Consider the following 17,604-nt stretch of genomic DNA (forward strand, 5'->3'; position numbering starts at 1 on the left):
TTTTGTCTGCATAAGAATTCATATAAAGGAATCCAAGATAACAAAGTGTGGAGCTGGATGAACACAGCAGGCCAAGCAGCATCTCAGGAGCACAAAAGCTGACGTTTTGGGCCTAGACCCTTCATCAGACCTTGCCTAGGATGGTGACGGTGAGTACGAGGGGGCATACCTTCAAATTGAGGGGTGAAAGATATCGGACAGATGTCAGAGGTAGTTTCTTTACTCAGAGAGTGGTAATGGTATGGAACGCTTTGCCTGCAACAGTAGTCGATTCGCCAACTTTAAATATATTTAAGTCGTCATTGGACTCGCATTAGGTCGTACATGGAATAGTGTAGGTTAGATGGGCTTCAAATTGGTATGACAGGTCGGCGCAACATTGAGGGCCGAAGGGCCTGTAGTGCTGTAATGTTCTATGTTCTATGTTCTATGACCCAGAACACAAAAAACAGGAATGAGTGAGGACAGTATTGGACTTAAAGAAGGCATAAAAAACAGAAGGTGCTAGATAAACTCAGCAGTTTTTACAAAAAAAAATCTTTCATGAAAAATTTCATGGCATCACTGGAAAATCCAGAACCTGTTACGTATGCTGTCATGTGGTATGGTTTACATTTTGCCTAGCTTTCTGAAAGCACACAGCATTATCTCAACGATGTAACTGATACTGCCTTAACACTTAAATGTAGCTTGTGTCCAAACCGACTCACAGCATATTGACTATAGGAGCTGGGATGTTATGTTACAGCAGTACAGTACACTGGCGAGGCCACTCTTGGAGTACTGCGTACAGTTCTGGTTTCCCTGTGATAAATTGGAGAAAGTGTAGAAAAGTTTTACAAGATTGTGACTGGAACAGGACTGGATAGGCTGAGTCTTTTTTCCCTGAAGCATAGGAGGTTGAGGGGTAACTTTATAGAGGTTTATAAAGCCATGAAGAGTTGATAGCCAGAGACTATTTCCCAGGGCAGAAATGGCTAACACGAGGGGTCATAGTTTTAAGCTGGTTGGAGGAAAGTATAGAGGGGATGTCAGAGGCGGGTTCTTTACACAGAGAGTTGTGAGAGCATGGAATGCGTTGCCAGCAGCAGTTGTGGAAGCAAGGTCATTGGGGTCATTTAAGAGACTGCTGGACATGCATATGGCCATAGAAATTTGAGGGTGCATACATGAGGATCAATGGTCGGCACAACATCGTGGGCTGAAGGGCCTGTTCTGTGCTGTACTGTTCTATGTTCTATGTTCTATATTCTATGAAAATCATGGATAGGGTGAATAGCAAAGGTCTTTTCCCTAAGGTAGGGGAATTCAAAACTAGAGAGCAAGGGTTTAAGGTGAGAGGGAACAGATTTAGAAAGGATCTGAGGGGTAACTTTTCACACTGAAAGTCATGCGTGTATGGAACGGGCTGCCAGAGGAAGTGGTGGGTGCAGGTACAGTTACAACATTTATAAGACATTTGGATAGGTACATGGATAGAAAAGGTTGAGAAGAATATGAGCCAAATGCAGTCAAACAAGACTAGTTCAGTTTGATAAAACCTGGTTGGCACGGATTAGGAGGACCAATGGGTCTGTTCCCACGCTGTGTGACTCTATGTCTCTATTATTTAGACAATCCTCCACCCATGCTAATAAACTATGTGCAAGGCAATTCATTCTTATCTTGTCAAGTAATCTAATTGTGACACCATCTCAAAGGCCTTCTGTAAATCCAAGTATTACTTGTACTGATTCTCCTTTAATGTCAGCAATGGGGAAGTTTGCTGATGATCAGACAATGTTCAACACTATTTGCAACTTATCAGATACTGAAGCTATCCATGTTCAAATGCACCAAGATGCAGACAATATCCAAGCTTGGGCTGAAACATGGCAAGTCATAGCCACACCATATAAATGCTGGGCAATGACCATCGCCAATAAGAGACAATCTAACTTTGCACCTTGACATTCAATGCTGTCACCATAAGTGAATCGCGCATTATCAATGTCCTGAGATTACTATTGACCAGAAAATGAACTGGACTGGCTATAAGTACAGTAGCTATGAGAACAGGTCAGACACTAGGAATGTTGCAGCCAGTAACTCACTCCCTGTCTCAAAAAGCCTGCCCAACATCATCAAAGCATACTAGGCACAAGACCACTGTCTAAACAAACAAATCTGAACAGATAATGCAAAGCAGGTCAGGTCAGTTCACAAGATGAATTCACCACAGCTCCTTAGACAGCACCTTCCAATCCTAAGACCACCTTGATCCATGGAGGGCAAAGGCAACAGATATACGGAAAGCCACCACATGCAAGCTTTCCTCCAAGTCACTCACCATCCAGTCTTCAAAATATATCGCTGTTCCTTCTGTGTCACGAGTTAAAATCCCGAAGCTCCCTCTCTAGCAAGGTTGGGGATCTACCTGCAGCAAATGGATCGCACCAGTTCAGGAAGACAGCTCACCACCAATTTCTGAAGGTCAAAAAGGGATGGGCATTAAATGCTGTCCTCGCCACCAAGGTCCACATTATATCAGTGAATTTTCAAAAATATTTGTTTTGTGTCAATGAGACTGTACTTGAGCTCTCAAGAGTGACATCATCAATAGACTGGTAACTTATTTTTACAGTAAGATGTGATGTTCATGTTGTGCAAGAACACTCAAGGCAAAAGAGTCATCGTTTGGGAGACAAGTTGGTATTGAATAGGCATACATGCTATAAAGGGCCACAACAATGGCAGGGAACATATTGGATATGTGTAGCCATGGGAGATAGACAGTGTAGTACAGTAAGTATGAGGGGCCATTTGATGAGCAACTGACAGATCAATATAAGTCAGCCAATGTTGGGGGTGGAATGACCAAGTAAAACATAACACCCAGGAGTTCAATTTCAGCATTGAAATTACAGGTTATTGAAATTACTATGGTGGGAAGAAGCCTGAAGGAAGTATAAATTTCTTCAACAAACAAAGGAAAAGCATGCACTTATTTTCATCCCACCTTTTACATTTGCAGACCAATCAGTTTATAAATTAAATACATATACAGCCAATTCCCAACTAAATCATGAAAATCAATTAAATATGATCGATGATGGGTAGCCACGGGGACAACTTCAAACTTTCTCATGATCCCACCATGTTTACTAAATACCCGTATCTTTATCCTTGGGTTTCACACAATATGTTAGTTCAACACACATTCGAATGCCTGTGTGTTTCTGTGTCTGTGATTCAGTTCTCCCTGTGATGACATGGGGGCTGCTTGTCACTGTCTGTGTAGGTTTCCTCTGGCTGCTCCAGTTTTGCCCTACAGTCTAAAGGGTCCAGGTTAGGTGGACTGGCCATGTTAAATTGCCCACAGGGCCCAGGAATGTGTAGGTTAGCCATGGGAAGTGTAGGGTTTATAGGGATAAGGTAGGGGGACTGGGGTGAGGGTGGTGTGGGTCTGGGTGGGGTGCTCTTTGGAGCATCGGTGTAGACTCAGTGGGCCAAATGGCCTGCTTCCACACCGTAGGGATTCAATGATTCTATGAACAGCATGGACAGTGCATAGCAGGTGAGAAATCCATGCTATCACAGTGCTGAAGAAATCATGCAGTTACTTATAATGCAGCCCAAGGGTTAATGAGAGCTTACACCTGGCCCCACCATTTTGCCTCAGGCGATCTAATGTTATATGTGCTGCTGTGTCTTCATACTGATTAAGAGACTATAATAAATTATAGCAGAAGATGAAGTATAGGTCGATCAGATCCACTTCTTTCAGCACCTAGTGTGTAATTAGTACTGCTTTATCAAACTTACTAAATACACTTGGACAGGTAAATTACCACACATAAAACTTCCAGAATGGTGTAATACTGATTTATCCTCCTGCTTTTATTGCATTAGCTATAATGTTCTACACTGTGCAGTCAAATCTGCCCCTGAGTTTTGAAGGACTCCCAATTCATCATAAAGTCTAGTGCCTACATCTTATTCACACAGTGTCTCATTTTCCTGTTACTCTTTCCCTCAGTGACATTAATTTTCTCACATTCCTCAATGCTAAAATGCAAAGTGCTCAATCTTGCTTATAAATTTATGCACAACTTTGTTCTACATTTTCATCATCCCATAAAATAAGAATAAAAAATTCTCCAAGGAAGGAAATTACTCAAAAGTAGCATTAATTTTGTTCAGAAATCATAAAATGCCTTCAGTGTAGAAAGCGGCAATTCAGCCCATCAAGTCTGCACCAACCCTCCAAACAGTATCCTATCTTTGTAACCCCACATCAACCATGGCTAACCCACCTGCCCCGCACATCCATGGATACTACAGGGCAATTTAGCATGGACAATCCATCTAACCTACACATCTTTGAATCCTGAGGGCAAACTACAGCAGCCAGAGGAAATCCACGCAGACACGGGGAGAATGTGCAAACTCCACGCAGACAGTCACCCAAGTGTGGAATCAAATCCAGATCCCTGACTCTGTGAGGCAGCAGTACTAACCACTGAGCCACCATACCATCCCAAAACGACACTTTCATAGACATTTATTTATTGCAGACAATGGGAATATATATGGAAAATGAAAATCACAAATATATTACAGCAGCATCATAAACTTTAAGAGGAAACTTGAACAGTTCGCAAACATCAAACTAAACAGAACTGCAGATTGAATTACCTCTTTAAACCTAGCATCAGTCATTCATTGGCCTCTTTTAATATCTTTGAACTTTTTATCACTGTCTGACTGGCCCACTGACCAGGTTACGACAAGGGACAGGGGTACAGATGCTATCATTTTGAAGCAAATCTTATTAAATTCTCTGCAGAAAGGCAAGTCCAACCCACAGCCCCACAGCCTCCTCTGTGGGTTGGGTGAGGACACATATCCCAAATCCACCTAGCCAGGGCAGGGACTGAACTCACGCTGTTGGCACCAATTTGATCCACACTACCTGTCCAACGAACCGGTAACGTAAGGAGCCTGTATTACTGTGGCAACATAGACTTTTACATGTAAGTTGCATTTGAGAACTATTGAAGGTAGAAGCTCTAACTTTCTTCATGGTGGGGTAGCGGTAGTTTCATTGGACTAGTAACCCAGACCTCAAGGCTATTGTTCCGGGGACTTTGCTTTAAATATCAAAATGGAAGGTGGTGAAATTGGAATTCCATCAAAAGCTGATCTAACATAGCGACCGTTCTTGATTGTTGAAAAACTCACTTTGTCCTTTTAGGGAAGACAAATCTGCTGCCCTTTCCTGTTCTGGCTGAGATATAAATCCAGACTAAGGGCAATGTATTTTGCTTTGCAGCAGTTAGGGATTGGCAACAAATGATGGCCTTGCCAATAACACTCACTTCTCTTGACGGAATTTTTAAAAAAATGCTGACTGAATATCTCTCCACCCCTACAACCTGCCGTTGGTATATGTTGGGAGAATTTCTTGTATAGTTTGCACCTCAAATATCCTTGTGAGAGGTTTGTTATTGTTATTGGCTAATCTTTAAATTAATTTGACAGCAGGAGTGGAAACCTGAGGCTGAAGAATGATGGGAAAATATTACACAGAAGGCAGAGAATTACTGTATGACAAAGTGTGGAGCTGGATGAACACAGCAGGCCAAGCAGCATCTTAGGAGCACAAAAGCTGACATTTTGGGCATAGACCCTTAATCATAAAAGGGGTATGGGGAGAGGATTCTGAAATAAATAGGGAGAGAGGGGGAGGTGGACCGAAGATGGATAGAGGAGAAGATAGGTGGAGAGGAGAGTATAGGTAGGGAGGTAGGTCAATCCAGGGAGGACAGACAGGTCAAGGGGGCGGGATGAGGTTAGTAGGTAGGAAATGGAGGTGCGGCTTGAGATGGGAGGAGGGGATAGGTGAGAGGAAGAACAGGTTAGGGAGGCGGGGACAAGCTGGGCAGGTTTTGGGATGCAGTGGGGGGAGGGGAGATTTTGAAGCTTGTGAAATCCACATTGATACCATTGGGTTGCAGGGTTCCTACAAGCCACACCTACGGGTGGCATCATTATGGCACTGCAGGAAGCCCATGATGGACATGTCGTCTAAGGAATGGGAGGGGGAGTTAAAATGGTTCACGACTGGGATATGCAATTGTTTATTGTGAACCGAGCGGAGGTGTTCTGCAAAGCGGTCCCCAAGCCTCCGCTTGGTTTCCCCAATGTAGAGGAAGCCACACCGGGTACAGTGGATACAGTATACTACATTGGCAGATGTGCAGGTGAACATCTGCTTGATATGGAAAGTAATCTTGGGGCCTGGGATGGGGGTGAGGGAGGAGGTGTAGGGGAAAGTGTTGCATTTCCTGCGGTTGCAGTGGAAAGTGCCGGGTGTGGTGGGGTTGGAGGGGAGTGTGGAGCGGACAAGGGAGTCGCAGAGAGAATGGTCTCTCCGGAAGGCAGGCAAGGGTGGGGATGGAGAAATGTGTCTAGTGGTGGGGTCGGATTGTAGATGGCGGAAGTGTTGGAGGATGATGCATTGTATCCAGACGTTGGTGGGGTGGTATGTGAGGATGAGGGGGATTCTCTTAGGGTGGTTGTGGCGGGGGCGGGGTGTGAGGGATGAGTTGCAGGAAATGTGGGAGACATGGTCGAGGGCGTTCTCGACCACTGCTGGGGTGAAGTTGCAGTCCTTGAAGAACAAGGACATCTGTGATGTATGGGAGTGGAATGCCTCGTCCTGGGAACAGATGCAGCGGAAGCGAAGGAATTGGGAATAGGGGGTGGAAAGTTTGCAGGAGGGTCGGTGGGTGGGAGGAGGTGTATTCTAGGTAGCTGTGGGAGTCGGTGGGCTTGAAATGAACATCGGTTTGTAGGTGGTTGCCTGAGATGGAGACAGAGAGGTCCAGGAAGGTGAGGGGTGTGTTGGAGATGGTCCAGGTAAATTTGAGGTTGGGGTGGAAGGTGTTGGTGAAATGGATGAACTGTTCGAGCTCCTCTGGGGAGCAAGAGGCGGCACCGATACAGTCATCAATGTAACGGAGGAAGAGATGGGGTTTAGGGCCAGTGTAGGTGCAGAAGAGGGACCATTCCATGTAACCTACAAAGAGGCAGGCATAGCTTGGGCCCATGTGGGTACCCATGGCCACCCCCTTCGTCGGTAGGAAGTGGGAGGAATAGAAATAGAAGTCGTTGAAGGTGAGGACGAGTTTGGCTGGGCGGATGAGGGCATCGGTGGAGGGGGACTGTTCGGGTCTGCGGGACAAGAAGAAGCAGAGAGCTTTTAGACCTTGGCATGGGGAATGCAGGTGTATAGGGACTGGACGTCCATGGTGAAAATGAGGTGTTGGGGGCCAGGGAATTTGAAGTTCTGGAGGAGGTGGAGGGTGTGGGTGGTGTCATGGACATAGGTGGGGAGTTCCTGGACCAACATTTCCTGGGAGAAATGGAGTCCAGATAGGTGGAGATGAGTTCGGTGGGGCAGGAGCAGGCGGAGACAATGGGTCAACCAGGGCAGGCGGGTTTGTGGATTTTGGGAAGGAGATAGAAGCGGGCAGTGTGAGGTTGGGGAACAATAAGGTTGGAGGCTGTGGGTGGGATGTCACCTGAGTTGATGAGGTTGTGAATGGTTTGGGAGATGATTGTTTGGTACTCGGGGGTGGGGTCTTGATCAATGGGGTGGTAGGAGGAGGTGTCAGAAAGTTGGCGTCTGGCCTCAGCAGTGTAGAGGTCGGTATTTCCCGCAACTCATCCCTCACACCCCGCCCCCGTGATAACTGCCAAAAGAGAATCGCCCTAGTCCTCCCGTACCACCCCACCAACCTCCGGATACAACACATCATCCTCCGACACTTCCACCATCTACAATCTGACTCCACCACTAAAGGCATTTTTCCAACCCCAACCTGGACTGCTTTCTGGAGAGACCACTCTCTCTGTGACTCCCTTGTCCGCTCCACACTCTCCTGCAACCCCACCACACCCAGCACCTTCCCCTGCAAACGCAGGAAGTGCTACACCTGCCCCCACATCTCCTCCCTCACCCCCATCCCAGGCCCCGAGATGACTTTCCACATCAAGTAGATGTTCACCTGCACATCTGCCAATGTGGTATACTGTATCCACTGTACCCGTTGTGGCTTCCTCTACATTGGGGAAACCAAATAGAGTCTTGGGGACCACTTTGCAGAACACCTACGCTCAGTTCGCAATAAACAACTGCACATCCCAGTCGTGAACCATTTTAACTCCCCCTCCCATTCCTCAGATGACAGGCCTCCTGCAGTGTCATAATGATGCCACCCGCAGGTTGCAGGAACAGCAACTCATGTTCCCCTTGGGAACCCTGCAGCCCAATGGTATCAATGTGGATTTCACAAGCTTCAAAATCTCCCCTCCCCCACTGCATCCCAAAACCTGCCCAGCTTGTCCTCACCTCCTTAACCTGCTCTTCCTTTCACCTATCCCCTCCTCCCATCTCAAGCCGCACCTCCATTTCCTACCTACTATCCTCATCCTGTCCCCATGGCCTGTCTGTCCTCCCTAGACTGAACTATCCCCTCCCTACCTCCCCACCTATACTCTCCTCTCCACCTATCTTCTCCTCTATCCATCTTCGGTCCGCCTCCCCCTCTCTCCCTGTTTATTTCAGAATCCTCTCCCCATCCCCCTTTTATGATTAAGGATCTGTGCCCAAAATGTCAACTTTTGTGCTCCTAAGATGCTGCTTAGCCTGCTGTGTTCATCCAGCTCCACACTTTGTTATCTCGGATTCTTCAGCATCTACATATCCCATTATCTCTGATCGCAGAAAATTACTGTATATGTCTGAAAGACAGAGGAACAAAGGGTTGGGATATTCTGATGACCAGAGAGTTGTTGGAGCTGCTTAGACTTGAGTTGCGCATTGCGACCCCACAAATTCCAAGATAGAGATTCAAGGATCATGGGAATTGCTCTGGAAATTGACGACTCCATTAGGCAATTCCCCGCATTTGGACCCCTCTGAATGAATCCATTAAAGTCAGTGAATTCACAGAGCCCCATTTCAGTTAAACCAATAATTACTCTGGAAAACTTAGAAAATTAAAAACCTAAACTCTGGCAAGAATTAATCCTATCCCAATTAACCATTTACACCACCAACTACACCTCCTTGAAAGTCTTACATTCCCCCAAACCAGAACTCACCAAGGTAGCACTGCTGCACCCCACTCCCCAGGACCCAATAATACTCTTACAACATCAGCAGACTGAAGCTGCCAGGATCCAACACCATCCTTCGCCAGAGCTGACACTACCTTCCTCATTGCCAGCTCCAGTATCTGCTTGATCCCCTGATGGACATGACACTTACCCTTGTCTGACTCTTTGTCCTCCCTCAGACCCAATAGTCCTTGCACAGGACCTGGCACTCTCTACCTACCCCATTTGCTGGCTTCACTTGAACACCTCTCTCATCTGCCACCAGACATAATATCCACCCCAACCTCAACATACCTTAAGCCCTCCATCACTTACCTGTTTCTCTAATCCCTTACTTACCTGACACCTTCCTCATCTACCACCCTATTACCTGTCACCCTATCCATTTGGCATCCTGGCACCTTAATCACTTTCCCAGCCAGACCATAACCTCGGACATACCTACTTACATAGACTTTCACAATGGTTGAAAGTTTTTGGCTGAGCTGCTGAATACTTAAATCTCAGAATATAACACACTGACTGCAGCAAAAGTATTTGCTTCACCCAGAGAGTTGTGAGCGCATGGAATACTTTGCCAGTGGAAGTCATGAAAGCAGAGTCATTAGTGACATTTAAGCGACTGCTGGAAACGTACATGGACAGCAGTGAATTGAGGGGAATGTAGGTTAGGTTATTTTAGTTTTGGATTAGAATTATTCCACAGCACAACATCGTGGGCTGAAGGGCCTGTACTGTGCTGTACTTTTCTATGCTCTCTGTTCTATGTAACCATATAGGAACAAATTACTGCAGACTCTGGAATCTGGACTAAAAACTATCCTGCCCTACAAGGAAGCTGCTTAATTTCAGTTGAAATTCACATTTATGAAAGAAGCAGGTTGAGAATTGCTTACTAGCAATGTGGAGCTCAAACCTAACAGAAAAGAAATCAGAGATAATGGGAACTGCGGATGCTGGAGAATCCGAGATAACAAAGTGTGAAGCTGGATGAACACAGCAGGCCAAGCAGCATCTTAGGAGCACAAAAGCTGACGTTTCGGGCCTAGACCCTTCATCAGAAAAAGGGGAGGGGGAGAGGGGGAGGCAGATCGAAGATGGGTAGAGGAGAAGATAGGTGGAGAGGAGACAGATAAGTTAAAGGGGCAGGGATGGAGCTTGTAGACGTGAGTGTAGGTGGGGAGATGGGAGGGGATAGGTCAGTTCGGGGAGGACGGGCAGGTCAAGGGGACGAGATGAGGTTAGTAGGTAGGACATGGAGGCACGGCTTGAGGTGGGAGGAGGGGATAGGTGAGAGGAAGAATAGGTTAGGGAGGCAGGGATGAGCTGGGCTGATTTTGGGAACTCTGATTGTCACTTACAACATCAGAGCTACCATAGAAACATGAGTTAAAAGTCGCAGCTCAATGCTCCTGGTTACATGCTTTTTAGATGATCACAGGGAGGTGGATAAATTCAAGGACTGGATTAGCAATTTTGGCTGAAGAAACAATTACAGCTTTTTGAAGGGATGATAGGTTAGAAAGATCATCAAGAATGGCCATGTGGATTGAACCGAGGAACAAATCAGCAGCTGCAACTCTACTGACACTGCACTATCGATCACCAAACAGTGTGAATGTGTTAGAAAAAACAAATGTGTGGACTGGCCTTTGAGAACTGCAAAAATGAAGGCGACAACAGCAGGGGATTTTAACTACCACAATATTAACTGGGACATTTTAGTGTGAAAAGAGTGAAGGAAACAGAATTTTTGTGGTGAATTCAGGAGAAAATTTCTCACAGGTTACAGCAAGCCCAACATGAGAGGATACAAATTCTAGAATTAGTTTTAGGAACTGAAACTGAGCATGCAGGGAGTGTGCCACTGAGACCATTTTGGTGATAGTCATCATAATTTAGTAAAGCACCTATAAATGACCAAAAAAGGTGATCTATGTGTAAAGTCAGAGGATGTGGGTGTGGTTCTTAAGGAATACTTTGCATCTGCCTTCACAAAAATGACAGTAGTAGAGATAGAGTGAGTGTGCAGTGGCAGAAAGAAGATGGTACTACTCTGGTTGGTTGGAGAAGGTCACTGATCTTCTTTCTATGTTGCTAGACATTCCTCTTACAATGACTTGAATAGCAACATCAGACAATGTTGGCATGGTCTGCTGATATCCTCTTCTGGTCCTGGAGCAAGTGGACGCCCCTGCTCTGATCTACCCCAACCACCAGGCCCTCTGTGTGACTGTCCACTAGACCTGGACATTGTTAAGGCTTGGGTTTAAAAATGGCGAGGAACATTCACATCACACAAGTGATAGGCAATGACAACAGAATAACTTACAATGTCCTCTTAACAATCAATGGAATTCTCATTGCTGAATGTTGCACCACCAACATCCAGGGGCCTATCGTTGATTAAATTTTTAATGAGACAAGGCATTTAAATGCTTTTACTGCAAGGTCAGGTTCAGGCTGGGAATTCTGTGGCAAATATCTCTCTTCTGACTTCCAAAAACTTATCCACTATCTGCAAGGTCAAAAACAGCAGGGCTAGGGCTCCATTCTACATAGAACAGTGAGTGTATCCACCTGACACTGCACCAGTTCAAACAGGCAACTCACCACTATCTTTCAAAGGCAATTGTAGATGGGCAACAATTGTTAATGTGATGCTCATATTCCAAGAAAATAGTTTAAAAGGATCATTTCTGCTTCTTTGATGAACTGTACATATGGGTAAAGCTCAGACTGGTAGGGATAACATTCCTACAACAAAAAAGCGAAATAGACAACCAAATCCCTAAGGTCACAATCAGTTAAACAAAACATCAAATTGCAAACAAACATGAGAGTAAAACCATCAAAATCAAGAAGGCTCGGAATTAACTCAGAGCAGTAAAGCTTCAGGAATTAATTATAAACTTCAATTCCCATTTTCTCACAGGGGGTTCATGACTGATGATGGGCTTAAGAGGAATCAGGGCAAGGGCCAAGTGTGCATGAATGGTGGCATGAAGCCTGTGTAATTTTAACTGTGCAGACTTTACTGCATTTGGCCAGCTCAGCTAAAATAGGCAGAAAACAGGAGCTGGCAATTCAGCAGGACTGGAAGTTCAGATGCCAGAAAGCCTTCACCACCAAGAAGCTTGAAAGAAACCTGAGACATGAGGAAAGATCAGTATGCCCGACTTCACCAGCTCTCTTTGAGAAATTTTTAAACATCATATCTTTCAAGGCCTATTTTATTCCCAAATTCACTTCACAGAGCCTTAACTATGTCAATTCCCCACTCAGACTAGACTTAAATTACAGTTGGGCCTGATAAAATAATCAATCACAATCAACATGCCTAAAGAAGTACCTTGTCACTGATAGACAATGGTGTTAGTAACCTTTACAGCAAGCCAGGTTAAAATCAGCTTTGGTGCAACGAAGTCAAAAAATGGAACATAGAACATAGAACAGTACAGCACATCACAGGACCTTCGGCCCACAATGCTGTGCCGAACTTCTCCCTAAACCTAAGGTCTATCTAACCTGCACCCCTACTTATACTATCATCCATATGCCTATCTAATAGCAACTTAAATGCCCCAAATGAGGCCGACTCCACTATCATCAGTCTAGTCAGCAGGAATCATTTAAATTCACATCTGCTAAGTTCATAGGTTTAAAACCACTCCAGTTTGTGGATGATCAGTAATAGATGGCCAAGACAAGTCAGGTGGTAGAATCAAGCACCAGAGGTAACTTTGGGATTTGGAAGAATGAACGAGAAATCTAAAGCAAGAAGAGTCTAAAAGCTCTCTTATACTCCAAGGTCAAATTCAGATTTTGCCGTAACACTAAAATGAAATAAAATGATTTATTTTTATTGAGATGATCTAGAGCTTTAATTTTAATTCATGCAGGGAATGTGGGTCTATTTTCAGTCTCAACATGATGGGTTTGGTAAAAACTCATCTTTTTCATCACTTTCTTGACAGGACGTAACCAGCCATGATACCAAACTACCCAGCAATTTCTTAAAAAATGATGTATTTTCTACTACATATACAAAAGTAATTGGCTTTGTAATATTGAGAAGACATACAAAATAAATGAGTTCCTAACAGAAACAAAATTGATCTCCTATTTTCTACAAGACCATGCTTTTTAAAAGTGTGCATTTTATATAAATGTGCAAATCTATATTTCTTTGAGATGGTCATCATCATGGCATCCGTGACTCATGTCCATATACTATCAACAATTTCTATGAGGTTATCTATCAATAAAGCATCTCATTGTTGATAAAAAACCCCACGTTGCATCCTATTTTTAAGAGAGCATTCATGCAGCAGACACAAATAGTAGAACATTAAAAATGAAAAAATACATAAAATTCCAGGCAATGTAGGATGCGCTGTGACCTGAGACATTGAGACATCATAAAAAAATCACTTTTTTTCAATTTCTCTGAAGGCAATTCTTTTAATTTTATCTTAATTTACAATCTTGCCACCAGCAACTTCTCTGAAGGGTGTTTAATTATGGAACTGAAATAACACCTTTCGAACATCAGAAAATGAGTGAAGTTCTGTGATTATATCTACATAATAAAGTACCCAAACTACACACTGTTACGGAATGATTGCCTCTTAAAATTCTGATAGAGTCGAAGAGTGATAGTGATATACAACACACAAACAGATCCTTCAGCCCAACTCGTCCATGCCGACCAGATATCCTCTATAAACCTCGTCCCATTTGCCAGCATTTGGTCCATATCCCTCTAAACGCTCCCTATTCATAGACCCATCCAGATGGCGTTTAAATGTTGCAATTGTATCAGCCACCACCACTTCCTCTGGCAGCTCATTCCATGCATGCATCACCCTATGTGTGAAAACATTGCTACTTAAATTGCTTTTAAATCTTTCCCTTCTCATCTATATCTATATCTATAAGGTATATAGGTGAGAAACTATATCTTCTCATTTTGGACTCTACAGTCCCAGGGAAAAGACCTTGCCTGTTTACCCTATCCATGCCCCTCATGATTTAATAAACCTCTATAAAGTAACCCTCAGCCTCTGACGCTCCAGAAAAAATAGCCCCAATCTATTCAGTTTCTCTCTATTGCTCAAACACATTGAGCCTGACAACGTCTTTGTAAATCTTTTATGGCCCCTTTCAAGTTTCACAACGTCCTTCCTATAGTAGGGAGACCAAAATTGCACCAGTCTTCCAATAGTGGCCTAATCAATGTCCTGTACAGTCACAACATGACCTCCCAGCACCTACACTAAATGCACTGATCAATGCAAATATACCAAATGCCTTCTTTACTACACCGTCTACCTGCGGCTCCACTTTCAAGGAACTATGAACCTGCACTCTAAGGTCTGCAACACTTCCCAGGGCTTTACCATTAAGTGTATAAGTCCTGCCCTGATTTGCCTTTACAAAACGCAGCACCTCACATTTATCTAAATTAAGCTCCATCTGCCACTCCTCAGCCCATTGGCCCATCTGATCAAGATGTCATTATACTCTTCGCTTTCCACTGCACCTCCAATTCTAGTGTCATCTGCAAACCTACTAACTATACTTCCTATGTTCACATCCAAATCATTTATACCAATGACAAAAACCAGTGAACTCCACATCAATCCTTGTGGTACTCCATTGGTCTCAGGCCTCCAGCCTGAAAAGTAATCCTCCACCACTACCCTCTAGCCACTACCTTTAAGCTAGTTCTGTATCCAAATGGCTAGTTCTCCCTGTAATCCATATGATCTAACCTTGTTAACCAATCTACCGTGAAGAACCTGTTGAACGCCTTACTGAATTCTGTATAGGTCATGTCCATCACTTTGCCCTCAACAATCCACTTTGTTACTTCTTCAAAAAACACAATCAAGTTTGCGAGACATGACTTCCCACACACAAAGCCATGTTAACTGTCCCTAATCAGTCCTTGCCTTTCTAAATACATGTAAATCCTGTCCGTCAGCATTCTCTCCAACAATTTGCCCACCACCAATGTCGGGCTCACCGGTCTATAGTTCCCTGGTTTTTGCTTGCCACCTTTCTTAAATAGTGGCACCACATTAGCCAACCTCCAGTCTCGTAGCACCTCACCTATGGCTATCAATGATACAAATACCTCCACAAAGGGCCCAGCAATCATTTCTCTAACTTCCCACAGAGTTCTGGGCTACACCTGATCAGGTCCTGGGGATTTATCTACCTTTAGGAGTTTTAAGATGTTCAGCACCTCCTCCTCTGTAATATGGACGTTTTTCAAGATGTTGTTATCAATTTCTCCAAGTTCTCTACCTTCATATTCTTCTCCACAGTAAACACTGATGTAAAATACTCATTTAGGATCTCCCTCATCTACTGCGGAGTTTGCACATTCTCCCTGTGTCTGCGTGAGTTTCCTACAGGTGCTCCAGTTTCCTCCCACAGTCCAAAGATTTGCAGGTTTGGTGGATTGACCATGCTAAATTGCCCGTGGTGTTCAGGGGTGTGTGGGTTATTGGGGGAATGGGTCTGGATGGGATGCTGCAAGGGGCTGTGTGGACTTGTTGGGCCAAAGGGCCTGTTTCCACACTGTAGGGAATCTCATCTAATCTAATCCTTCAGGGACCCTATTCTCTCCCTTGTTTCTCTTTTGTCTTTAATATATTTGGAGAACTCCGTTAGATTTTCCATAACCCTATTTGCCAAAGTTATCTCATGTCCCCATTTTGTCCTCCTTATTTTCCTGTTAAGTATACTCCTACTGCCTTCATACTCTTTGAGGGATTCACTCGATCTTTGCTGTCTATACCTGACAATTGCTTCCTTCTTATTCTCAACCAAAGCCTCAATTTATCTAGTCACCCAGCATTCCTTACACCTGCCCCTCTTGCTTTTCACATTAACAGGAACATCCTGTGCCTGGACTCTCGCCATCTCATTTTTGAACGCTTCCCATTTTCCAGCTGTCCCTTTATCTGCAAAAATCCACATCAGCCCAGCCCCTTCCCTTCACCCCACACCACCACCAACCCCACGCCCCCAAAATTTCAACTCTGAACACATGTCTAGCCAGCATTAACACATACAGTTCTGAGGATGGGTCATTGGATCCAAACCATTAACACTGATTTTTCTTCACAGATGCTGCTAGGCCTCCTGATCTGTTCCAGCAACTTTTGTATTTTGTTCCTGATTTACAACATCTGCAGTTCTTCTGGCTTTATCTAGACAGTATTGTCTGGATTGCAAAAAGATTTACTGATTTGCACACAAATGGCAAATTGAACAGTAAATCTCTACCAATTAATATCATGGTTACATGCAATATTTTAGCATGTACAGTATTCTCATATCAGAGGATGTCCAAAGGCTATTGCTTCCAAGGGTTGAAAGATGAACATCTGCAAACTATAGTGTAACATGTCTTATATATTTCTAACCTATTATACCAAATACAGCTTTTAATTATGGATATTGGTGTGGTGCTTGCAAGAAGTGGAAGGGGCTTGTGCACCAGAATAATTATTTTTTTAAATGATTTTCTGAACAGATACCAAATTCTATGTCAGCACTTCAATTTGCTATAATTTGCTTTTTACCTCCAATGACCCTGACATCTGAGTACAATGTGAAAATAATTACATTAAACCTTAATGAACTTCTCACCATATGTGTTCTGAATTGTACAACTGAAAGACTGAATAGGAAAGTTAAAAATCTGACAACTAAGAAAAGAAAATATACGAACAAAACTGTGCGTTACCTCCTGAAAATTTCACCCTGGCCATTTTCATATCTTTTTTAATTTAAAAGTTACATTAATAGGTCATATTTTGCAACAGTAAATTAAATCAATTTTGTCAATTCGTCCATTTATAACCTTGCATTTAAACAACACTTTTCACAACCTCAGTTATAGACACTGCTGTAATGTAAGAAACACAGCCTGCAGGTTAAATGGTGCCAGAACACACAAACAGAAATATAAGGATGATCACAGCAGGTCAGGCAGCTCAGAGGAGCAGGAGAGTCGACATTTTGGGTCGGGGGCCCTTCATCAAGACTGGGGAAGGGGAAGAGAGTTGGGAAATAAATGGCGGGAGGAGTGTTAGGTCTGGGGAAGGTTGGTGGGATGATGATAGGTGGACGCAGGTAAGGGTGGTGGGGATTGGTCAGTGGGAAGTGTGGGGTAGACAGATGGGGACGGAGGTGGACAGGTTGCATCAGATCAAGAAGTGGGACTGAAAGGAAAAGTTGGACATGGGATAAGGGGTGGGGAGATTTCGAAACTAGTGAATTCTATGCTCAGGCCATCGGGCTGTAGGTTTCCAAGGTGGAATATGAGGGATTGTTCCTCCAATTTGCGAGTGGTGTCATTATGGCACTGGAGGAAGCCAAGGATGGGCACGTCAACCAGGGAGTGGGAGGGGGAGT

The sequence above is a fragment of the Stegostoma tigrinum genome, chromosome 3 (genome assembly GCF_030684315.1).
Source record: "Stegostoma tigrinum isolate sSteTig4 chromosome 3, sSteTig4.hap1, whole genome shotgun sequence".
Lineage (NCBI taxonomy): Eukaryota > Metazoa > Chordata > Chondrichthyes > Orectolobiformes > Stegostomatidae > Stegostoma > Stegostoma tigrinum.